Here is a 25,599-nt window from a genome sequence, read left to right on the forward strand (position 1 = left end):
GCTAGGGCAGGCTGTTTCTTTGGGCTGGGGAGCAACTGCCTGGGATACTATTTTGAAGCTAGGGAGAAATATGATTTTTAAAGAGAAATGTGATTTTAGAATTGGGGCCCAAGCATATACACCCAAGCACCCCATCAGGACTAGAGTCTGGGAATGTGGTCAGAGCTATGACATACCAGGGTATTGCCAAGTCCTATCGTTTCTTTCATGATGGAAATCAAGTCTCATAAGAATGTCCTTATCTCCCAGGAGGATGAAATCTACTTCAAACAGTTGAATGGAAAACTTGAGTTATCTACTCTACTTGTTTTAGAGTAGGGTTGATCAGAATAACCCTCTGATTTTTGAACTGGGGGACCTCCAGTGGACCTGGTCATGAGACATACTTACAACAAACTCTATTGATCCTCATCCACCTATGTTTTGTCCCACTAGGTCAAAGTCCTATGCCATGCTGCATGAGAGACTCCTAGAGTCCATCAGATCAGAGACTTTGCCTGACTATCCCCAATACCCATGGAATAACCTTTTCAGTGCTTATGCAGTGGGGATTAGGTAGTGGGAATAAAGAGTCTCCCTCTCCTTCAGTCAATGCTTCTGCAGGGAGAAGAGCTTAGTCTTCCCCTCCCTCTTCCCTTTCGGAGGGGTTTGAGAAGTAGATTACAGTCATGTGCAAAAAAGGTGGGGAGGTAGAAGAGAAATAGAATTCCCACCAAACACAATTTCTCCATCTAGAAAATGAGAGGTTTAGACTAGCTCTAAAGTTCCCTCTGGCTCTCAATTTATTGTTTTGGATCCAGTGATACAAGGATTATACTTATTTCAACATGAATAGTTATCACCCTGACCCTCACTTCCTGAAAGCTTTTGTGCCCCTACTCAGGATTCCCTGATACCCTTGTGAGGATAGGGGAGAGTGTGAATCTAAATCAGAGGTGGGGAACCTGTGGCCTCAAGGACTTTGCTTGAGCAACTAAAGGCCAGTATTGGTCTCAAGGCTGAAGGGTCCCCATCCCACATCTAAAGTCTCTGCAAATGGCTCCAGTCCCCACTAATGGTGGTGTTCCCTAAGTGTAGGACATAGGGTCCCCTGTACTCCAGCTCATTTAATTACTAATGGTTGGTCTACCTTTTAAAAAGGAATCTTTATTTCAAAGGTATTATCACAAGTATACAAACATAGCATATGAGAGGCATGATTCTCCTCTATACCCTTACCCCACCTCTGTCTCTGGGGAGAAGCAGGAGATTAAGTTCATAGCTTAGCCTCAGTTCCCATAGAGCACACAGACCCAGTTTCAAGTCCAAACCCCACCTTGGATTGGAATCCCAGGGATCTAGCTTCTCAGGGCTTTCAGGCTGGGCTCTGCCTGCAATCTGGGCTCCACAGTTGCCAAAGGTCAAACTCCTGGGTCAGTGAGGCTCACCACTGGTAACTGAAACCAAAGACAATATACAGAAAACAGAAACATCCCCAGACTCATTTCTGGGGCTAGAGGAGGTAAAGCCAGGAGAAAAGGACAGCTCAGGAGATGGAAATCCTTCCACCTGTTATGTTCATGCTGACCAGGATTTCCGTGAACTGGGGTTTTCTTCCTCTGGAGGAGGCAGTAAGAAATGGGCCCAAAAGAGAGAGACTGGACAGTCTCACTTGTTTCAAAGATGCAGCCTTTTCAGCTCTACTGCCTATTAAAGGAGGCTATCAACATCTATTTAGCAGAAGACTTAGGGGGAAGACTGCATCTTGGGCAATCTGTGTATACCCTGGCAAACTCGGTAACATCAAAGTCCTATGATTTTCTCAGTATGGGTACAGATACCCTGTGCACAGTCTGGTAATGAACTTCTCTAAACTTAACTAGGTTGATCCTTGGACAATATCTATTGTCTGTTATGGGGCCTACACTTGAAGTCTTTCCAGCATGGTAGAATCAGAGTTTTTATTCCATTGGACTAATCTTTGAGAGTCTAGAATTACCACCATGCCACAATGAGACATTGAAGTATAACACCTATAAAGGGCTTCCATGGAATCATCCAGGTGACCTACTAAAGGAGGAGGAAATAGGAAGGGAAAATCTTCATCTCAGTTGATAATTGGTTATTCATTGGAGAAAGAATTAAGAATTTCTGTCGCCAGTAATGGAATTTCTGGTTCAAAGAAAAAGGGTCTGTGTGCTCTATGGGAAAGGAGGCTAAGTTATGAACTTCATCCCCTTCTTCTCCCCAGAGACAGAGGTAGGGTAAAGGTAGAGGAGAATCATGCCTCTCATGTGCTATGATGTTTGTATATTTGTGATTATACCTTGATTTGCATACTTTCAGATGGCTTTCCATAATGTTTTATGTACCATTTCACAACTCCACCAATGATCTATTAGTCTGCCTATCCTTCTACAAACTCATTGCTAGTTTTTGAAATTTTTGCCAATTTGCAGACTGGGATGTAAAACCTTAGGAATCTTTTTTTGTATAATTTTTCTTATTAGTGATTTGGAGCATTTCTATGTGGTTGTGAATACTTTGCAAGTTTTTTTTAGAAATATTTGTTCCTATGCTTTTACCACTTATTTATTGGGGAATGGCTGTTAGTCATATATACGTGTGTGTGTGTGTGTGTGTGTGAGACATACACATATATATAGATATGTATATGTACATGCATGAGTACATATATGCACATATATACACCAAATGTATATGTCTATCTATATAACATACACACATATGTACATATATATCAAATATGTATATATGTGTATAGATATATCCTGGCTATCAAATTCTTATTGAGGAAATTTAATAAGAATTCTTTCCCATTTGACTTCTTTCCTTCTTCTTGTTGGTGCATTAATGTTACCCATGTAGAAGCTTTTGACTTTAAAATTCCATCTTTTACTATAAACACAGTATTATGCTTCTTCAGTTACTTTAGTCTTTTGTTTTTGAATGTAACTCTGTTTCCACTAGCTCTCTTCTCCTCACTCCTGCTCCTTTCTTCCTGTTCATTACAAGTTTCTCTTTAGGGTTTTAGGAGTTCCTTTTTCTCTCCTGCTTTTATCTAGCTGTATATTTCTTCCTTCTGTTAGTCCTATATGCATAAATGCATACAGACAAATACATATACATATACACATGTGGATAGTTTGTATATCTTGGATACCAAACCCTTATCAAAGAAATGTGATAAAAAGATTTTTTCTCATTTGATCATCTTCCTTCTAATGCTAGATACATTTAATGCTATCTATGCAGAAGCATTTCAGTTTCACGTAATCAAAGCTATGTATCTTATCTTTTGTACCTGCCTCTATCTCTTTTGGTTTGGTTAAGAATACATATCTTACCAATAGCTGTGAGAGAGGCATATGATCAGATTCTATTCTTATTTTATATTAAGGTCTTTAATATTAAAGTCTTATATGCATTTAGAATTTATTGTGGTACATGATGTAACCTGTTGGTCTAAGCCTAATTTCTCTCAAATTATTTTACAGTTTTATCAGTAGTTTTGTAAGAATCAAATCAGGATATTTTTTCCTAGGGAGTTCATTCATGGCTTGTTCAATTTCTTTTTCTGAGATGGGATTGTTTAAGTATTCAAATTCCTCTTCTGTTAATTTACGCAATTTATATGTTTTAAAATACTCATCCATCTTTTATATATTGTCGAATTTATGGGCATAAAGTTGGACAAACTAATTTCTAGTTATTGTTTTAATTTCCTCATCATTGAAGATGAGTTCACCCCTTTCATTTTTGATATTTGTAATGTGGTTTTCTTCTTTCTTTGTTTAATACAATTGACCAAAGATTTATCAATTTTATTAGTTTTTTCATAAAACCAACTATTAGTTTTATTTATTAGTTCAATAATTTTATTAATTTCAGTTATATTAATCTCTCCTTTGGTTTTCAGTATTTCAAATTCGGTATTTTTGGGGGGATTTTCAATTTGTTCTTTTTCAAGATTTTTCAGCTGCATGCTCCAGTCATTGATCCCCTCTTTCTCTATTTTATTCATGTAGGCATTGCAAGATATAAAATTTCCTCTAAGAGCTGCCTTTGCAGTATCCCATAAGATTTGGTAGGTTGTCTCCTTATTGTCATTCTCTTGAATGAAGTTGTGGATTGTTTCTATGATTTGTTGTTTAACCCTCTTCTTTTTTAGGATTAGATTATTTAATTTCCAATTAATTTTTGGTTTATCTTTCCATGGCCTTTTATTACACATAATTTTTATTGTATTATGATCTGAGAAGGATGCATTGGCTATCTCTGCCTTTCGCATTGGATGGTGAGGTTTTTTTGCCCTGGAACATGGTCAGTTTTTGTATATGTGCCATGTACTGCTGAGAAAAAGGTATGTTCCTTTCTATCCCCATTCAGTTTTCTCCAGAGATCTATCATGTCTACCTTGTCCAGAGTTTTGTTCACCTTCTTAACTTCTTTCTTGTTTATTTTAAGGTTAGATATATCAAGTTCAGGGAGGGGGAGGTTGAGGTCCCCCACTGGTATAATTTTGCTGTCTATTTCTTGCTGCAACTCCCCCAACCCCTCCTCTTAAGTATTTGGATGCTATACCACTTGGAGCATACATGTTTAGTAATGATAGTGCTTCACTGTCTATGGTGTCTTTTAGCAGGATGTGGTTTCCTTCCTTACCTGTTTTGATTAGATCTATTTCTGCTTTTGCTTCGTCTGAGATTAGGATTGTTACCCCTGCTTTTCTTGCATCATCTGAAGCACAATATATACACAGTACACATTCACCCTGTGTGTTCCCCCCGTTTCAAATGTGTTTCTTGTCAACAACGTATTGTTGCATTATGGCTTTTAATCTATTGTGTTATCTGTCCCTGTTTTATGGGAGAGTTCATTCCATTGACATTCACAGTTATGATTGCATTCTGCATCTTTCCCTCCATCCTCTTTTCCACCATTTGTGCTTTTAATTCTCGTCTCCCTTCCCCTCCTCAACAGAGTTTTAACTTTTGACCACCACCTCCCACAGTCTTCCCTTCCTTCCTTCAGTCACCTTCGAGGACCAGATGGATTTGCAAGTGAATTCTATCAAACACCTAAAGAAAAGCTAATTCCAATATTGTATAGACTATTTGGGAAAATTAGGGAAGAAGGAGTTCTTCCAAATATTTTTTATGATACACATATGGTTTTGGTACCTAATCCAGAAAGAACCAAAACAGAGAAAGAAAATTGTAGAGTACTTTCTCTAATGAATATAGATGCTAAAATTTTAAATAAGATTTTAGCAAAAAGAATACAGCAACTTCAAATGAGAATAATGCATTATGATCAGGTAGGATTCATATCAGGAACGCAGGGATGATTCAATAATAGGAAAACTATTAGCATTACTGATCATATCAACAACAAAACTAACAGAATCAACTTTATTATCTCAATAGATGCAGAAAAAGCTTTTGACAAAATACAGCACCCATTCCTATTAAAAACACTGGAGAGCATAGGGATAAAGGGAACTATCCATAAAATAATAAAAAGTATCTACCTAAAACCTTGAGCAAGTATTATATGCAATTGAGATAAGCTAGATGAATTTTCAATAAAGTCAGGGGTGAAACAAGGATGTCCATTATCACCACTGTTATTCAATAGGGTACTAGAAATGTTAGCTGTAGCAATTAAAGAAGATAAAGAAATTGAAGGAATTAGAACAGGCAAGGAAGAAACTAAGTTATCACTCTTTGCAGATGATAGGATGACATACTTAGAGAATTCCAGAGATTCAAGTAAAAAGTTATTTGAAATAATCAACAATTCTGGCAAAGTTGCAGGTTACAAAATAAACCCACACAAATCTTCTGCATTTCTATATATTAGTAACAAAACCCAACAGCAAGAGATAGAAAGAGAAACGCCATTTGAAACTAGGGTAGACACCATAAAATATTTGGAAGTTTACCTGCCAAAACAAGCCCAGGGACTATATGAACACAATTGCAAGACACTTTTCACACAAATAAAGTCAGATCTATGTGAGCGGAAAAACATCAGTTGCTCTCAAGTAGGCTGAGCCAATAGAATAAAAATGACAATTCTACCTAAATTAATTTGCTTATTTCGTGCCATACCAATCAAACTATCAGATAATTATTTTCTAGAGCTGGAAAAAATAATAACAAAATTCATCTGGAAAAACAAAAGGTCCAGAATATCAAAGGGACTAATGAAAAAAAAAATGCTAGGGGAAGTGGCCTAGCTCTACCAGATCTTACTTTGTATTATAAAGCAGCAATTATCAAAACCACCTGGTACTGGCTAAGAAACAGAAGCATAGATAGTGGAATATGCTAGGTACTCAAGACACAGTAGGCAATGAATATAGCAATCTACTGTTTGATAAACCCAAGGACCCCAGCTTCTGGGATAAGAACTCACTGTTCGACAAAAATTGCTGGGAAAACTGGATGAGTGTGGCAGGAACTAGGCATAGACACTGTACACAAGAATTAAGTCCACATGGGTACACAATCTAGGTATAAAGGTTGATACTATGGACAAATTGGTAGAGGAAAGAATAGTGTATTTATCAGATTTATGGAGAAGGGAAGAGTTTTTAACTAAAGAGCAAGCATTACGAAATGCAAGATGGATAATTTTGATTACAGTAACCTGAAAAGTTTTTGCACAACTAAACCCAATGCAACCAAGATTTGGAGGGATGCGGATAACTGGGAAAGAATTTTTGCAGCTAGTGTCTGTGATAAAGGCCTCATTTCTAAAACATATAGGGAATTGAGTCAAATGTAAAAAAACTTAAGGCATTCTTCAATTGATAAATGGTCAAAGGATATGAAGAGGCAATTTTCAGAGGAAGAAATTAAAGATATCTATAATCACATGAAAAAATGCTCTAAATCACTATTGATTAGAGAGATGCAAATCAAAACAGCTCTGAGGTACCACATCACTCCTATTGGATTGACAAACATGACAGAACAGGAAGATGATGAGTGTTGGAGAGGATGTGGGAGAGTTGGAAATCTAATTCATTGCTGGTGGAGCTGTGAGCTGATCCAACCATTCTGGAGAGCGATTTGGAACTGTGCCCAAAAGACTACAAAAAATCTTCATACCCTTTGACCTAGCAACATTGCTTCAAGAACTGTATCCCCAAGACATCATAAAAATGGGAAAGGGTCCCACATATACAAAAATACTTAGAGCAGCACTATTTGTGGTGGCCAAAAACTGAAAATCAAGGGGATGCCCATCAATTGGGGAATAGCTGAATAAATTATGGTAGATGAATATAATGGAATACTATTGTGGTATAAGAAATGATGAACAGGATGACTTCAGAGAGACCTGGAAAGATTGATATGATGTGATGCTGAGTGAAAGGAGCAGCATGAATCCTGTACAGCAACAATCACAGTGTGCGAGAGTTTTTTCTGGTAGACTTGGAACTTCATTGCAATACAAGGACTTAAAAAAATCCCCAAAGGTTTTATTAGGCAAAAGTTTTTCCACATCCAGAGAAAGAACTACAGAATTCAGTAGCAGAATGTAACAAATCATATCCTTTTGTATTACATTTTGGTTTGTTATATGATTTCTCCCATTCATTTTGATTCTTCTACACAGCATGACTATAGTGAAAATGTATTTAATAGGAATGTGTGTGTAGAACCTATATAAAATTGTATGCTATCTCAGGGAGGGAGGGAAAAAGCACAGGGGTTGGAGGGGGAAAAATCTAAGTTATAAGGTAGTGATTGTAGAATCCTGAAAATTAATAAAATTAATAATAATAATAAATAATCCAATCAGGAAATTTTTCTATGTCATCTCTGATTTCTATTTTATGAATCATTGGGTTATTGAATTCTAGTATTTCTGAATCTCCCTTGTCTAGTTTGTTCCACTGACCTATCCTTCAACTAAGAACAGATGGCTGTGATGAGTGCTGCTTTGTGATATAGTGTCAGGTCTAGAAGTACTATTCTCCTTTCACCCCTAGGGGGAGTTAGGTGGTGCAGTGGATAGAGCACCAGTGCAGGAGTCAGGACGACCTGAGTTCAAATCTCACCTCAGACACTTGACATTCACTAACTGTGTGACCTTGGGCAAGTCACTTAAGCCCAATTGCCTCATTCTGGATCATCTCCAGTCATCCTGATGAATATCTGGTCACTGGATTCAGATAGCTCTTGAGGAGAAGTGAGGCTAGTGACCTGCACAGCCCTCCCTCACTCAAAACAAAGTCAAGTGCAAGTCATGTCATTATTTCTCTGATGGCATGGCCTTCTTCAGCAATGAAGGATGTACACACACATACCTTTCACCCCTACGTCTTTTAATGATTTCCTTTGATATTTTAGATGACCTTTATTCCAGATGAATTTTGTTACTATTTGATCAGGTTCTATAAAGTATCTCATTCGTAATTTGATTGATATTTCACTAAAGTTTAAATTAATTTTGATAGTATTGTCCCTTTTATTATTGGCACATATTGGCACAGTCTAGCCATGAGCACCGAATATTCGTGGATGTATTTAAGTTGGTTTTTTTAAAAATTTCTTTGAGGAACACTTTTTAATTAGACTATACAAATCTTTTGATCACCAGATATGTTATATAATTTATGGTTACTTGCAAAGGGATTTCCCTTTTATTACCTCTTGTGTTTTGTTATTATAATATAGAAATGCTATTGACTTTTGAGAATTTATTTATTTCTCCAGTTTCTGCTACTTTTTACTAATTAATTTTTAGTTTTCAACATTCATTTCCACAAGCTTTTGAGGTCCAATTTTCTCCCCATCTCTCCCCTCCCTCACCCCAAGACACCATATATTTTGATTACCGTTTCTTCCAATCTACCCTTCCTTCTATCACACCCCTCCCTTCCCTTATCCTCAACTTCTCTCTTTTCTTGCAGGGCAAGAGAGATTTCTATATCATGTTACCTGTATTTATTATTTCCCAGTTACATGCAAAAACAATTCTAAACATTCATCACTAAATCTTTGAATTCTAAGTTCTCTCCCTTCCTCCCTCCCCACACATCCCCACTGTGAAGGCAAGCAATTCAATATAGACCATATATGTGCATTCTGCAAAAGACTTCCAAAAGAGTCATGCTGTGAAAGACTAACTCTATTTCCCTCCATTCTATCCTGTGCCCCATTTATTCTATTCTCTCTTTGGACTTTGACCCTCCCCAAAAATGTTTACTTCTAATTACTCCCTCCCCCCATTTATCTTCCTGTCATACTCCACACCCCACTCATCCCTTTCTCCCCTACTTTCTTGTAGTGTAAGATAGCCTTTCATACCAAATTGAGTGTGCATGTTAATCCCTCAAATCAAATGTGATGAGAGTAAGCTTCACTTTTCCCTCTCAATTCCCTCCCCTTTCTCCTCCATTGAAAAAGCTTTTTCTTGCCTTTTTTAGGAGAGATAATTTGTCCCATTCCATTTCTCCCTTTCTCCTCCCAATATATCTCTCTCTCACCCCTTAATTTTCCTTTTTTAGATATTATCCCTTCCAATTCAACTCACCCTGTGCCTTCTGTCTCTACATATGTATGTAAACCATCCAACTACCCAAATTCTAAGAAAAGTTTGAAGAGTTATAAATATTATTCCATGTAGGAATGTCAGCAGTTTAACTTTAGTAAGTCCCTTATGATTTCTCTTTCCTGTTTATCTTTTCATGCTTCTCTTGATTCTTGTGTTTGAAATTCAGATTTTCTATTCTGTTCTGGTCTTTTCATCAAGAATATTTGAAAGTCCTCTATTTCATAGAATGACAAGTTTTTCTGGATAGATGATTCTTGGTTTTAACCCGAATTCCTTTGACTTCTGGAATATCATATTTTAAGCCCTGAGATCCTTTAATATAGAAGCTGCTAGATCTTGTGTTATCCTGATTGTATTTCCACAATCCTCAAATTGTTTCTTTCTAGCAGCTTGCTGTATTTTCTCCTTGACCTGGGAAGTCTGAAATTTGGCCATACTATTCCTAGGAGTTTCTTCTTTCAGGCTCTTTGAAGAGGTGATTAGTGGATTCTTTCAGTGTTTCTTTTTCTTTCTGGTTTTAGAATATCAGGGCAGTTTTCCTTGATAATTTCCTGAAAGATAAAGTCCAGGTTCTTTTTTGGATCATGGCTTTCAGCCAGTACCATAATTTGTAAATTGTCTATCCTGGCTCTATTGTCCTGGTCAGTTGTTTTCCAATATGATGTTTCACATTATGTTCTATTTTTTCAATCTTTGGGTTTTCTTTTGCAACTTCTTGGTTTATCGCATAGGCATTAGCTTCCCTGTCCTCCACTCTCATTTTGAAAGAACTCTTTTCTTCAGTGAGCTTTGGAACCTCCTGCTGCATTTGGCTAATTCTGTTTTTTAAAGCTTTCTTCTCCTCATTGGCTTTTTGGAGCTCTTTTTCCAACTGAGTCAGCCTCTTTTCAAAGGTGTTATTTTTCTCAGCATTTCCTTGGTTCTCCTTTAGCAAACGGCTGATTCTCTTCAAACCCTTATATAACCTGATTCCATTTCCTATTCATTTTAGAGACATTGGAGGCAGAAGCCTTGACTTCCTCTGACAGTATGTCTTGCTCTTCCTCATGTGAAAGGATGGCAAGGGATACCTGATCACCCAGGAAGTAACCTCCTATGTTCTTGTGTTTTTCCCTGACCTTTGAATCATTCCTTCTTGTTGTTGAGTTGAGGTATCCGGGACCCTCGCTGGTGGCGACTCTTCTCCAGAGCCCTGTTCCAGTCCTGTTTCTGTGCCACGTGGCCAGGACTGGGCTCCACTCAACATCTCATGGGAGAAACCTTTCCTCTCTTCCTTCCAGGTTACCTTTTGCTGGAAATCTCTTTCACTCTGTCATTCGGTGAGTTCTGCTGCTTTCAAATTTGTTGGAGGCATTTTTCACAGGTATTTTGTGGGCTCTGGAGGAAGTGCTAGAGTATATGAGTCTACTCTGCTCTCTTGCCTCCACCCCGAGCTTTGCTGATTTCACAACAAACATTGTTCGTTGTTTAAGGTGACCATATTTCTCACAGTTAGGGGCTTGTTTCTCGCAGGCCTGGTGATTATCGTGTCCCACATAGAGACTTAGAGGGGAATCCAGAGCTTCTTCTGACCACTTTAGGCACAGAGACCACAGAAAGCACCATTCCAGACAGGATGAGAGAAGGTTTGACCTCAGCTCCTCTAGGCCTCAACAGTGGAGCTGAAGAGGCCTCCTCCTCTAAGTCCAGCAGAGACTCCAATAAAGTTCTGAGGCCATGATGACTCCCAGTGATATAAGGCCTTCCTCCTTGTGGCCAGTGGGGGACCAGAGTGAGCCGTGAATCCATATTGGACTAGGGTCAAGTCTGGCTGCTGTGCCCCAGGCTGACCTCTCTGAAACTCAAAGTCCTTTAATCATCACCAAAGTCCCATGGGAGAGTGACCCAGAATGCCTATTGTCTCTTACTGCCACTGAGGCCACTCAAAGAGTGACCATAACACATTTCACTCTGATCTCAGGCCTGGAGGAGAGCCAGGCTTCCAAATAGCCATCTCAGGGACAGAAGACAGTAGGACCTATCTCACCTTCTTTTATCCTTCAGAAAGCCCCATGACACATGACACTAGTCATGAGAGAGCAGCATGCACTGACCAAGCACTGTCCACTCAACCAACAAAGCAATGAGCTGAAACAGACACCAGCTTAGCTCCTTTGGTTTCCTAACACTTTGGGAAATCACTGCTTCAGCACCATGGACAAGTACCCAAAAGTTTGAAAGTCAAAGCACATCTACTCTGGAGGCTAAAACTAACCTCACAGAGGGCACTGACCCTTCTGGGCCCTTTATCTTTCCATTGTCAAAGGTCCCAGCTTCTATCAGCATGGATAAGGAAACAGGCTCAAATGGAGCTGCTTGGGCAACCAGCCTTCCAGACCTGTGCATTCTAAGCTTCAGATTCACCTAGTACTTTCTCAGGAGACATTTGAGCAAGTTCAGTGGTTGAGATTCCCAGAGAGAAAAGCTCTCCATCCAGGTGAGCCACGGTGACCATGGCATCTTGCGTCAGGAACAAATCTGGCTGGGGTGACCCAGGCTGACCCATCTGAGACTCAAAGTCTAGCAATCCCCCAGATATTACAGGAGAGTGGCATAGAATCTGGATTGTCTCTTACTACAGCTAAAACTTGTGAAGCAGAGCCCATAACAGCCTTTACTCGGACTCCAATATTAGGGGAGGCTCGGGCTTCCATGGGCACTCTCTCAGGCATAGAAGCCTTATCTTGTCCCCTCCATTAGAAAGGCCCAGGACACTAACCTTGACCCAGCCATAACCAAGCACTCTGCCAACTGAATCACTGGAGAGTAGTCCCTAGCTCAGCTGCCTCTGTTTCTACAAAGCTACCTGAAATCACTGCATCAGTACCAGGGATAGACACCCAAGTTCAGTGGACCTGCTGTGGGGGCTACCAATTGTGAAGGCTGAGAGATGGTGGAAGAAGAAAAGACACGGACCAGGCCGGGAGTGTGAAGAACAACTTTCCATTAGTTAAACTGCGGGTGAAGGTTTATGTAGTCTTTGACAAGCAAGCAAGCAGGATTATTCCCATGAGAACATTCAAGCAAGTAAGTTTATTCCTATGAGAACACTTTTAGTTGACTTCTTTTGCTTCCTCCTCTGGTTCCTCCAGTGGGACCACCTCGGGCTACACAGGCTGAGTCAGGACTTTCTCATCCTTGCATATCAGCAGTGGGATGGTGAGCCAGTTATCTGGGGAATGTCAGCCCTCATGCTAGCCCAAATCTCAAGTAAAACCTGGATGGTATCTCACATTCTGGATGCCATCAATACTGGCCCTCTACACCCAAGGGTCTTCTGAGATAGATGAGGCACATCTACCCTGAAGGCCTGGGTACTACTGCTCTGGTAGTTGAGTGTTGCTGTGACTTTCAGGTTTCCTTAGCAATGGTCATAATGCTTCTACAAACAGTGTCATAGTTGCCTAGCAACAGCCCCTCAGATGGGTATAAATTAGCTCTACCCCAATGATCCTGTTACCATCTTGTTTGGACCTTCCTTCAACTCACCACCTCCCTGCCTACCTGAAGTACCCAGTCCCATAGTACAATCTACAAACCCGAATTTTTTTGCGAAGTAAGTAGACTTCTTATGAAACCTCACATTAAGGGGAATTGATGTGACTTTGGAAAATACATTTGGAGCAGGGATATGACAATTGTGTCTGGGTTGATGATGATGATGATGATGATATAGGTAGTATTTTAGGGCTTACAGAATTCTTTATCAATATTGTCTCACTTTAGCTTCACAGGAAAGTTGAACCTTATTCCCATTTTATAGATGAGGAAACGGAAGCAGACACAGATTAAGTAACCCTTGCAAAGTTGACACAATATACTAAGTGTCTGAGGCTACATTTCACTCAGATCTTCCTCATTCCTGATTCAGCACTCTCTCTACATTGCCAGAAGATTTTCTTTCAGTTGGTAATTTTCTCTTTGGACCTCTACTTTGGGCCATTTTTGGACTTGAGTGGTCCACTCCCTTGTAGTAAAATCTACTGGTGCTTGTACTCAGTTCCTTTTCCTCATTGATTTGGTGAAATGCTGACATTTGCAATGATTCTAACACATGTCAGGAGTCAAAGGGCAGCAGAGAAGTACAATTTGGGGCTTCACAAAAAGTACATACAGGGACAACATTTGTCACAGTGTCTTATGAGTTTCACATTAGTGATCTGAGGATCCAACAATTCTTTTTTCCTAGTCATTCTTAAATGGTGAGTTCCAAATCCTCTCCCTCCTTTCATGCTGTCTGACACCATTGAAAGGACAAGCAATATGATACATACTATACATGAGGAAGTCATGGAAAACACATTTCTATATTGTTCATGTTGCAAAAAAAAGCAAGAAAAAAAGTGTGCCTCAATAGACGCTCAAAGTTCATGAGTACTCTCTTAGCACGTAGATGATGGGTTTCATCATGGATTCTTTGCAGTAATCTTGTCTAAGTTTATTTATTAGAGTAGGTAAGATTTTCACAACTGATCATCATTTCAGTATTGGTGTTCCTGTGTATAGTGTTGTACTGGTTCTCCTCACTTCACTTGGCATCATTTCTTAGTTTTCCCAGATATTTCTGAAACCAACCTGCTCATCATATCTGAGAGAATACTAGCGTGGTTGTGGAGTCATTTTTCAGTGATGTCTTACTGTTCATGACCCCATTTGGAGTTGTGTTAGTCAAGAGTGGTTCTGCAGCTCATTTTTCAGATGAGGAACTGAAGGAGACAGAGTTAAGTGACACCAGAGCATCAAGTACAACTTTCACCACCCGAGGGTCTTTGGAGTAGCCCCACTAAGGCATGGCCCTTGGGATATATCCTGATACTGTTACTTTTCAGGAAACAGCTTGCCCCAAATTCTCCCTTCCTTATCCTCACCCCCATGGAATGTAAAAACAGCAGAGAAGCAGTGCACCCAAGGAACGTAGGGGCCACCTAACTCAAAGTCTCTGTCTGTATTTTTCTCTAAATTGCAATCATCACTCATCAGTCCTCCACCCCAGCATTGAGCAGGGAGTATTCGGTGACTTGATTTCTCTATTCACCCATAACCTGGCATGGGAAAGCAGTGATTCATCCACTCCATCTAATTTTAACCCATACTCTGCCAAGAAAAGGGACAGAGGGAGCCAAGTGACGGCCTGTGGTCTCTCTGTGTTTGAACCCTCAGTTGACATGGGAATGTTTAGTAACCTAGTCCAACAGAGTGCCTTTCCCCATTTATGTAGCTTATCCAAGGTGGTTTTCATTCCTGATATTTTTCACCTTTCAGCTCCTCTCCTGTGCAGAGTGACAGCCAAATTTCTAGTCCATCCATCCACCCAGTTGTTCAGGTCACCTATGTCTCTGCCCTGTCTCTTGTGTAGTTTTAATTGAAGAGTTTCTTTGGAAAGTTAACTATAAGTGCAGAAGATGGGAGTTGTAGAGGAAGGTGGTGGTAGTGCATGGGAGGGGAAGAGGGGAATGAGAGGTCCTACCACAGATGCATAATTGGAACCAGTATGATCAGTTTTCCTTGCGTTAAAGAATTGATCAGTTTCAGTTGGGTATCCCTTGGGGAGTTGATGGATGGCAGCATGATCCAGTGAATAGGGCATTTTTCTAAAAGTCAGGAAGACTAAGGTCCAAATCTCACCTGAAACACTAGGTATGGGACCTTGGACACTTCACTGAATCCTCCCTGATTCCTCACTTGTCAATTGAGGGGATTAGAAGGTCCATTCCTGGTCTCAATCTATAATCTTATAAGCTTATGTATCCAAGGCTCAACCATGACGGTTTCTCTCCTTTCCCCAAAGGAGCCCGCAGACGGACGGAGAATTTCACAATGGAGTTCAACATTGAAAATGTGTATTTTGTAGGCAAGACGAAACAGCCAGATTCTGAAAATTGCAAAGGGGCTGAAAACGAGCTACAAAGTCTGGTGAGATTAATCACTTCCTGTCCTGCCTTCCTCCTGTTTGGGATTTCAGTCCACATCTGTTCAGAGGTTCACTCATTCTCTCCCTTCCTTTTCAGCTGGATCCCTTACTGCAAAGGGGTTGTGGTTCGTGTACTTACCCAGGGTTCAATCTCACCTCTTTGAGGTAAGGACACAGAGAGAGATGGTCCCAGGTTGCCAGGGAGCCAGATGATGTCTGGAGGCAATTCTTTTGATTGGCCCGATGTCACTTCTTATCCACAAAGGCAGGAAAAGTACAGGCCTGACAACACCAACGACCAGGGGTCTTTAGGTAAGGGACCTTGGACACTTTACTGAATCCTCCGTTTCCTCACTTGTCAATTGAGGGGATTAGAAGGCCCATTCCTGGTCTACATCCAGAATCTTATAAGTCTGTGTACCCAAGGCTCAACCATGAGCGTTTCTGTCCTTCCCTCAAGGCAGCAGGCAGCCTCATGGACTACTTCATGATGGAATTCACCATCAAAAACATGTACTTTGTGGGAAAGATGAAACAGCCAGATGGCCCAAATTTCAAAGCAGCTGACAACCTGCTACAAAGTCTGGTGAGATTCATCCTTTCCTGTCCTGCCTTCCTCCTGTTTGTTACTTCAGTCCACATCTGTTCAGAGGTTCACTCATTCTCTCCCTTCCTTTTCAGCTGGATCCCTTACTGCAAAGGGGTTGTGGTTCGTGTACTTGCCTGGGGTGCAATTTCACCTCTTTGAGGTAAAGACACAGAGAGGGATGGTCCCAGATTGCCAGGGAGCCAGATGATGTCTGGAGGCAGTTCTTTTGATTGGCCCGATGTCACTTCTTATCCACAATGGCAGGAAGAGTACGGGCCTGACAACCCCAATGACCAGGTGTGTTTAGGTAAGGGACCTTGGACACTTCACTGAATCCTCCCTGTTTCCTCACTTGTCAATTGAGGGGATTAGAAGGTCCATTCCTGGTCTACATCCAGAATCTGATAAGTTTGTGTACCCAAGGCTCAACCATGAGCTTTTCTGTCCTTCCCTCAAGGAAGCAGTCAGGCTCATGGACTACTTCATGATAGAATTCACCATCAAAAACATGTACTTTGTGGGCAAGGTGAAACAGCCAGATGGCCCAAATTTCAAAGCAGCTGAAAACCTGCTGCAAAGTCTGGTGAGATTCATCCCTTCCTGTCCTACATTCCTCCTGTTTGGGACTTCAGTCCACATCTGTTCAGAGGTTCACTCATTCTCTCCCTTCCTTTTCAGCTGGATCCCTTACTGCAAAGGGGTTATGGTTCGTGTACTTACCTGGGTGCAATTTCACCTCTTTGAGGTAAGGACACAGAGAGAGATGGTCCCAGGTTGCCAGGGAGCCAGATGATGTCTGGAGGCAGTTCTTTTGATTGGCCCGATGTCACTTCTTATCCACAAGGGCAGGAAGAGTACGGGCCTGACAACACCAACGACCAGGGGTCCTTAGGCAAGGGACCTTGGACACTTCACTGAATCCTCCCTGTTTCCTCACTTGTCAATTGAGGGGATTAGAAGGTCCATTCCTGGAATAAATCCAGAATCTGATAAGTCTGTGTACCCAAGGCTCAACCATGAGCGTTTCTGTCCTTCCCTCAAGGCAGCCAGCAGCCTCATGGACTACTTCATGATGGAATTCACCATCAAAAACATGTACTTTGTGGGCAAGGTGAAACAGCCAGATGGCCCAAATTTCAAAGCGGCTGAAAACCTGCTACAAAGTCTGGTGAGATTCATCCCTTCCTGTCCTGCCTTCCTCCTGTTTGGGACTTCAGTCCACATCTGTTCAGAGGTTCACTCATTCTCTCCGTTCCTTTTCAGCTGGATCCCTTACTGCAAAGGGGTTGTGGTTCGTGTACTTACCCAGGGTGCAATCTCACCTCGCTGAGGTAAGGACACTATGAGAGATGGTCCCAGGTTGCCAGGGAGCCAGATGATGTCTGCAGGCAGTTCTTTTGATTGGCCCGATGTCACTTCTTATCCACAAAGGCAGGAAAAGTACAGGCCTGACAACACCAACGACCAGGGGTCTTTAGGTAAGGGACCTTGGACACTTCACTGAATCCTCCCTGTTTCCTCACTTGTCAATTGAGGGGATTAGAAGGCCCATTCCTGGTCTACATCCAGAATCTTATAAGTCTGTGTACCCACGGCTCAACCATGAGCATTTCTGTCCTTCCCTCAAGGAAGCAGGCAGCCTCATGGACTACTTCATGATGGAATTTACCATCAAAAACATGTACTTTGTGGGCAAGATGGCCCAAATTTCAAAGCAGCTGAAAACCTGCTACAAAGTCTGGTGAGATTCATCCCTTTCTGTCCTGCCTTCCTCCTGTTTGGGACTTCAGTTCACATCTGTTCAGAGGTTCACTCATTCTCTCCCTTCCTTTTCAGCTGGATCCCTTACTGCAAAGGGGTTGTGGTTCGTGTACTTGCCTGGGGTGCAATTTCACCTCTTTGAGGTAAGGATGCAGAGAGAGATGGTCCCAGGTTGCCAGGGAGCCGGATGATGTCTGGAGGCAGTTCTTTTGATTGGCCCGATGTCACTTCTTATCCACAAAGGCAGGAAGAGTACAGGCCTGACAACACCAACGACCAGGGGTCCTTAGGCAAGGGACCTTGGACACTTCACTGAATCCTCCCTGTTTCCTCACTTGTCAATTGAGGGGATTGGAAGGCCCATTCCTGGTCTACATCCAGAAGCTTATAAGTCTGTGTACCCAAGGCTCAACCATGAGCGTTTCTGTCCTTCCCTCAAGGAAGCAGGCAGCCTCATGGACTACTTCGTGATGGAATTCACCATCAAAAACATGTACTTTGTGGGAAAGATGAAACAGCCAGATGGCCCAAATTTCAAAGCAGCTGAAAACCTGCTACAAAGTCTGGTGAGATTCGTCCCTTCCTGTCCTGCCTTCCTCCTGTTTGGGACTTCAGTCCACATCTGTTCAGAGGTTCACTCATTTTCTCCCTTCCTTTTCAGCTGGATCCGTTACTGCAAAGGGGTTGTGGTTCGTGTACTTGCCTGGGGTGCAATTTCACCTCTTTGAGGTAAGGACACAGAGAGAGATGGTCCCAGGTTGCCAGGGAGCCAGATGATGTCTGGAGGCAGTTCTTTTGATTGGCCCGATGTCACTTCTTATCCACAACGGCGGGAAGAGTACGGACCTGACAACACCAATGACCAGGGGTGTTTAGGTAAGGGACCTTGGACACTTCACTGAATCCTCCCTGTTTCCTCACTTGTCAATTGAGGGGATTAGAAGGTCCATTCCTGGTCTACATCCAGAATCTGCTAAGTTTGTGTACCCAAGGCTCAACCATGAGCTTTTCTGTCCTTCCCTCAAGGAAGCAGTCAGGCTCATGGACTACTTCATGATAGAATTCACCATCAAAAACATGTACTTTGTGGGCAAGGTGAAACAGCCAGATGGCCCAAATTTCAAAGCAGCTGAAAACCTGCTGCAAAGTCTGGTGAGATTCATCCCTTCCTGTCCTACATTCCTCCTGTTTGGGACTTCAGTCCACATCTGTTCAGAGGTTCACTCATTCTCTCCCTTCCTTTTCAGCTGGATTCCTTACTGCAAAGGGGTTATGGTTCGTGTACTTACCTGGGGTGCAATTTCACCTCTTTGAGGTAAGGACACAGAGAGAGATGGTCCCAGGTTGCCAGGGAGCCAGATGATGTCTGGAGGCAGTTCTTTTGATTGGCCCGATGTCACTTCTTATCCACAAGGGCAGGAAGAGTACGGGCCTGACAACACCAACGACCAGGGGTCTTTAGGTAAGGGACCTTGGACACTTCACTGAATCCTCCCTGTTTCCTCACTTGTCAATTGAGGGGATTAGAAGCTCCATTCCTGGAATAAATCCAGAATATTATAAGTCTGTGTACCCAAGGCTCAACCATGAGCGTTTCTGTCCTTCCCTCAAGGCAGCCAGCAGCCTCATGGACTACTTCGTGATGGAATTCACCATCAAAAACATGTACTTTGTGGGCAAGATGAAACAGCCAGATGGCCCAAATTTCAAAGCAGCTGAAAACCTGCTACAAAGACTGGTGAGATTCATCCCTTCCTGTCCTGCCCTCCTCCTGTTTGGGACTTCAGTCCACATCTGTTCAGAGGTTAACTCATTCTCTCCCTTCCTTTTCAGCTGGATCCCTTACTGCAAAGGGGTTGTGGTTCGTGTACTTACCTGGGTGCAATTTCACCTCTTTGACGTAAGGACACAGAGAGAGATGATCCCAGGTTGCCAGGGAGCCAGATGATGTCTGGAGGCAGTTCTTTTGATTGGCCCGATGTCACTTCTTATCCACAAAGGCAGGAAGAGTGCAGGCCTGACAACACCAACGACCAGGGGTCCTTAGGCAAGGGACCTTGGACACTTCACTGAATCCTCTCTGTTTCCTCACTTGTCAATTGAGGGGATTAGAAGGTCCATTCCTGGAATAAATCCAGAATCTGATAAGTCTGTGTACCCAAGGCTCAACCATGAGCGTTTCTGTCCTTCCCTCAAGGCAGCCAGCAGCCTCATGGACTACTTCATGATGGAATTCACCATCAAAAACATGTACTTTGTGGGCAAGGTGAAACAGCCAGATGGCCCAAATTTCAAAGCGGCTGAAAACCTGCTACAAAGTCTGGTGAGATTCATCCCTTCCTGTCTTGCCTTCCTCCTGTTTGGGACTTCAGTCCACATCTGTTCAGAGGTTCACTCATTCTCTCCGTTCCTTTTCAGCTGGATCCCTTACTGCAAAGGGGTTGTGGTTCGTGTACTTACCCAGGGTGCAATCTCACCTCGCTGAGGTAAGGACACTATGAGAGATGGTCCCAGGTTGCCAGGGAGCCAGATGATGTCTGCAGGCAGTTCTTTTGATTGGCCCGATGTCACTTCTTATCCACAAAGGCAGGAAAAGTACAGGCCTGACAACACCAACGACCAGGGGTCTTTAGGTAAGGGACCTTGGACACTTCACTGAATCCTCCCTGTTTCCTCACTTGTCAATTGAGGGGATTAGAAGGCCCATTCCTGGTCTACATCCAGAATCTTATAAGTCTGTATACCCACGGCTCAACCATGAGCATTTCTGTCCTTCCCTCAAGGAAGCAGGCAGCCTCATGGACTACTTCATGATGGAATTTACCATCAAAAACATGTACTTTGTGGGCAAGATGGCCCAAATTTCAAAGCAGCTGAAAACCTGCTACAAAGTCTGGTGAGATTCATCCCTTCCTGTCCTGCCTTCCTCCTGTTTGGGACTTCAGTTCACATCTGTTCAGAGGTTCACTCATTCTCTCCCTTCCTTTTCAGCTGGATCCCTTACTGCAAAGGGGTTGTGGTTCGTGTACTTGCCTGGGGTGCAATTTCACCTCTTTGAGGTAAGGATGCAGAGAGAGATGGTCCCAGGTTGCCAGGGAGCCGGATGATGTCTGGAGGCAGTTCTTTTGATTGGCCCGATGTCACTTCTTATCCACAAAGGCAGGAAGAGTACAGGCCTGACAACACCAACGACCAGGGGTCCTTAGGCAAGGGACCTTGGACACTTCACTGAATCCTCCCTGTTTCCTCACTTGTCAATTGAGGGGATTGGAAGGCCCATTCCTGGTCTACATCCAGAAGCTTATAAGTCTGTGTACCCAAGGCTCAACCATGAGCATTTCTGTCCTTCCCTCAAGGAAGCAGGCAGCCTCATGGACTACTTCGTGATGGAATTCACCATCAAAAACATGTACTTTGTGGGAAAGATGAAACAGCCAGATGGCCCAAATTTCAAAGCAGCTGAAAACCTGCTACAAAGTCTGGTGAGATTCGTCCCTTCCTGTCCTGCCTTCCTCCTGTTTGGGACTTCAGTCCACATCTGTTCAGAGGTTCACTCATTTTCTCCCTTCCTTTTCAGCTGGATCCGTTACTGCAAAGGGGTTGTGGTTCGTGTACTTGCCTGGGGTGCAATTTCACCTCTTTGAGGTAAGGACACAGAGAGAGATGGTCCCAGGTTGCCAGGGAGCCAGATGATGTCTGGAGGCAGTTCTTTTGATTGGCCCGATGTCACTTCTTATCCACAACGGCGGGAAGAGTACGGACCTGACAACACCAATGACCAGGGGTGTTTAGGTAAGGGACCTTGGACACTTCACTGAATCCTCCCTGTTGCCTCACTTGTCAATTGAGGGGATTAGAAGGTCCATTCCTGGTCTACATCAAGAATCTGATAAGTCTGTGTACCTAAGGCTCAACCATGAGCTTTTCTGTCCTTCCCTCAAGGAAGCAGTCAGCCTCATGGACTACTTCATGATGGAATTCACCATCAAAAACATGTACTTTGTGGGCAAGGTGAAACAGCCAGATGGCCCAAATTTCAAAGCAGCTGAAAACCTGCTACAAAGTCTGGTGAGATTCATCCCTTCCTGTCTTGCCTTCCTCCTGTTTGGGACTTCAGTCCACATCTGTTCAGAGGTTCACTCATTCTCTCCCTTCCTTTTCAGCTGGATCCCTTACTGCAAAGGGGTTGTGGTTCGTGTACTTACCCAGGGTGCAATCTCACCTCGCTGAGGTAAGGACACTATGAGAGATGGTCCCAGGTTGCCAGGGAGCCAGATGATGTCTGGAGGCAGTTCTTTTGATTGGCCCGATGTCACTTCTTATCCACAAAGGCAGGAAAAGTACAGGCCTGACAATACCAACGACCAGGGGTCTTTAGGTAAGGGACCTTGGACACTTCACTGAATCCTCCCTGTTTCCTCACTTGTCAATTGAGGGGATTAGAAGGCACATTCCTGGTCTACGTCCAGAATCTTATAAGTCTGTGTACCCAAGGCTCAACCATGAGCGTTTCTGTCCTTCCCTCAAGGAAGCAGGCAGCCTCATGGACTACTTCATGATGGAATTCACCATCAAAAACATGTACTTTGTGGGCAAGATGAAACAGCCAGATGGCCCAAATTTCAAAGCAGCTGAAAACCTGCTACAAAGTCTGGTGAGATTCATCCCTTCCTGTCCTGCCTTCCTCCTGTTTGGGACTTCAGTCCACATCTGTTCAGAGGTTCACTCATTCTCTCCTTTCCTTTTCAGCTGGATCCTTTACTGCAAAGGGGTAGTGGTTCGTGTACTTACATTGGGTGCCATCTCACCTCGCTGAGGTAAGGTCACACAGAGAGATGGTCCCAGGTTGTCAGGGAGCCAGATGATGTCTGGAGGCAGTTCTTTTGATTGGCCCGATGTCCCTTCTTATCCACAAAGGCAGGAAGAGTACAGGCTTGACAACCCCAATGACCAGGGGTCTTTAGGTAAGGGACCTTGGACACTTTACTGAATCCTCCGTTTCCTCACTTGTCAATTGAGGGGATTAGAAGGTCCATTCCTGGTGTACATCCAGCATCTTAAAAGTCTGTGTACCCAAGGCTCAACCATGAGCTTTTCTGTCCTTCCCTCAAGGCAGCCAGCAGCCTCATGGACTACTTCGTGATGGAATTCACCATCAAAAACATGTACTTTGTGGGCAAGGTGAAACAGCCAGATGGCCCAAATTTCAAAGCGGCTGAAAACCTGCTACAAAGACTGGTGAGATTCATCCCTTCCTGTCATGCCTTCCTCCTGTTTGGAACTTCAGTCCACATCTGTTCAGAGGTTCACTCATTCTCTCCCTTAGTTTACATCTAGATCCCTTACTCAAAATGTGTTCTGGTTCCTCTAACTACATGGGATGCAATCTCACCTCGCTGAGGCAAGGACACTATGAGAGATGGTCCCAGGTTTTCAGGGAGCCAGAACATGTCTGGAGGCAGTTCTTTGTTTGGCCTGATGTCACTTCTTATCCACAAAGGCAGAAAGAGTACAGCCCTGAAAACACCAACGACCAGGGTTGTTTAACCACCCTTTATTTGGTGAAGCATTGAGTTACTACCCAGCAGGTTCCACGTGCAGTAATAGGTACGAAATAAAAAGACAAAGGAGTGCACGGCCTCCCGGAATTTACATTCTCTTGGTGCTAGAGGGATGCCATGTGTACACAGAGAAAGGGTTGGTGATCTGAGGAGAGAGAGATAAAGACAGAGACAGACACAGAGACAGAGGGAGAGAGAGAGGGAGGACACTGACATGTGGGCGGAATCAGAGAAGATTTTCCTTTGGTGCCATGTGAGCTGGCTTCTTTGAAGGGAAGACTAAGAATGCCAGGAGGCATGTTGAGGAGGAAGTTCAGTGTTGGCATGAGAGACATCTGCTGGCAATGGGTTATTCCAAATGTGAATTCAAGGGACAGCTAGTAGGCCACTCTGGTTAGATTTCCATGTGAGCAGTATACAAAAGATCAGTGTGGAATGATGAACTGAAACCGGATTGAAAAGAATTTTCAAAGTCCGACTAAGGAATTTTATTTCACATTAGAAGCAATAGGGAGCCGCTAGAGGTTTGTGAGCAAGGGAATGATGTAATGAGAGATGTGTCTTGGGATGTTTATTTTGGCAGCTGTGTGAAATATGGATTGGCCAGAGGGAGAGAGAGTGATGAATTGGAGGGATGGAGGGACTACAAGAAAGGAGAAGAATCAGGGGTTATTAGAAGCATCTAGGTGAGGGTTGCTGATGAGACTCTTTGATTGAAAAAGTGTGAAAGATGTTGAAGGAAGTCAAATAGCCTATTGACTGGTTGTTTTAGTTGAGATAGAGGGACAAAATAAGGGTGACTACGAGGTTTCAAAGCTGGTGATTGAAGACAAAGTGGTGCCTTTAACAGGAATCAGGAAGTCTGGAAGAGAAGACAGGCTTATGGAGGGGGCAGGGGGAAGGGAAGACATAACATGTTCTATCTTGGATATTCTGTGTTTCCAGAGGCCAACAGTACACACAGCGGGGAGGAGTCTTTTTGACCTTAGCTCACCCAAAGACAAGCTTGGGACGTCTACACATGCTCCCAAATGCACATGAACAATACATCAGCCAACCACGTGGCACATGCTCATAAGGACTGGGTTCATTGTTCAGTCTTCCAATTAAGAAAAATGTCATTAGTTCCAATTAATTTTTATAGCTTAGATCCCACCCTATTTAGGAAATTCCATACCTTCAGAGGTTTGACTCTGCTCTAATTACATTTTTCTCTGTTTCCCATTAAAGCCTGGTCTCTTGACATTTAGGACAAAGTGAAGCCACAGAAGACACTTAGGTGAAAGAATTCAACAGACAGGCTGAGAGGGAAAGAGTAGACCTTTGGAAAACTGCTCTCACACCTTGTAGCTTTCGGTTAGAATCCTCTGTCTTGAGATCCTTAGGGGGACTCAGTGTCCTGCCTTGAGCTTTCCCTTCTCTGACACGGCCCATCTCTCCTTTCAGTTCCTTCCTTTTTGTTTGCCTACTACTCCTGGGTTGCCATTTTTCCCAGTCTAAGCTGAAGAAGCTCTGCAGAAGGCTAAGGACATCATTCCTCTACTTTCTCTTGCCATGTCGTCCTCTCTCGCCTTTCTCCTCCCTGACTCTTCTCTCTCTCTCTTTTTCCCCTTCCCCTCACTTCCCTCCCTCTCTCCTTTTCCTGTCTCATTCCTCCTTTCCCCTCCCTCTCTTCCTCTCTCTCCCTTTCTCTTTCCATTCCCTTCCTCTGTCTCACATCCATCCCCCCTCTAACTCCCAGTCTCAAGTCCTCCTCACAGCTCAAAGATTTCAACAGTTCAAATTGCACCCAAGACTGAGAGGAAATGGTTGTCCCCTTGAAGTACAAAGTTCAGCGTGCCATCCAGGTCTCAACCCTCCGTTAGATGAGGGAGAATAAGAAACTCTCAGAAATGAACTTCTGAAGACTCCAAAGGTGATCCAATTCCAATGAGGCAGACAAATGGGAATCGTCCAAAGAGCCTGAAGTGGATACACAAGGAGCTAACCAACTAGCTTGGATTTTAAAAAAGAAGATATGTACAAAATACTTGAGTATTTGAATATGTTCAAAAGGGGATGGAACAGAAAGGCTATCTCAGTAGCACAGTCTTGTAAAATTAGTGTCTTGAGTGGAAATGCTTCTAGTGAGTTGGTGGTTGAGTGGGAAGCTAAGGAAAACA

General features: G+C 42.9%; 1 long non-coding RNA gene and 1 pseudogene across 3 annotated transcripts in view; one reads left to right on the plus strand and one right to left on the minus strand.

Annotated features, from left to right (window-relative positions):
• LOC140499507 (riboflavin kinase pseudogene) overlaps positions 1-22,711 on the plus strand; it is a 38,958-nt pseudogene extending 16,247 nt beyond the window's left edge.
• The window catches only part of LOC140499509 (uncharacterized), a 130,026-nt gene that overhangs the window by 62,465 nt on the left and 41,962 nt on the right, over positions 1-25,599 (minus strand). The window lies entirely within an intron of this gene.

Source organism: Notamacropus eugenii, chromosome 4 (genome assembly GCF_028372415.1).
Source record: "Notamacropus eugenii isolate mMacEug1 chromosome 4, mMacEug1.pri_v2, whole genome shotgun sequence".
Taxonomy (NCBI): Eukaryota; Metazoa; Chordata; class Mammalia; order Diprotodontia; family Macropodidae; genus Notamacropus; species Notamacropus eugenii.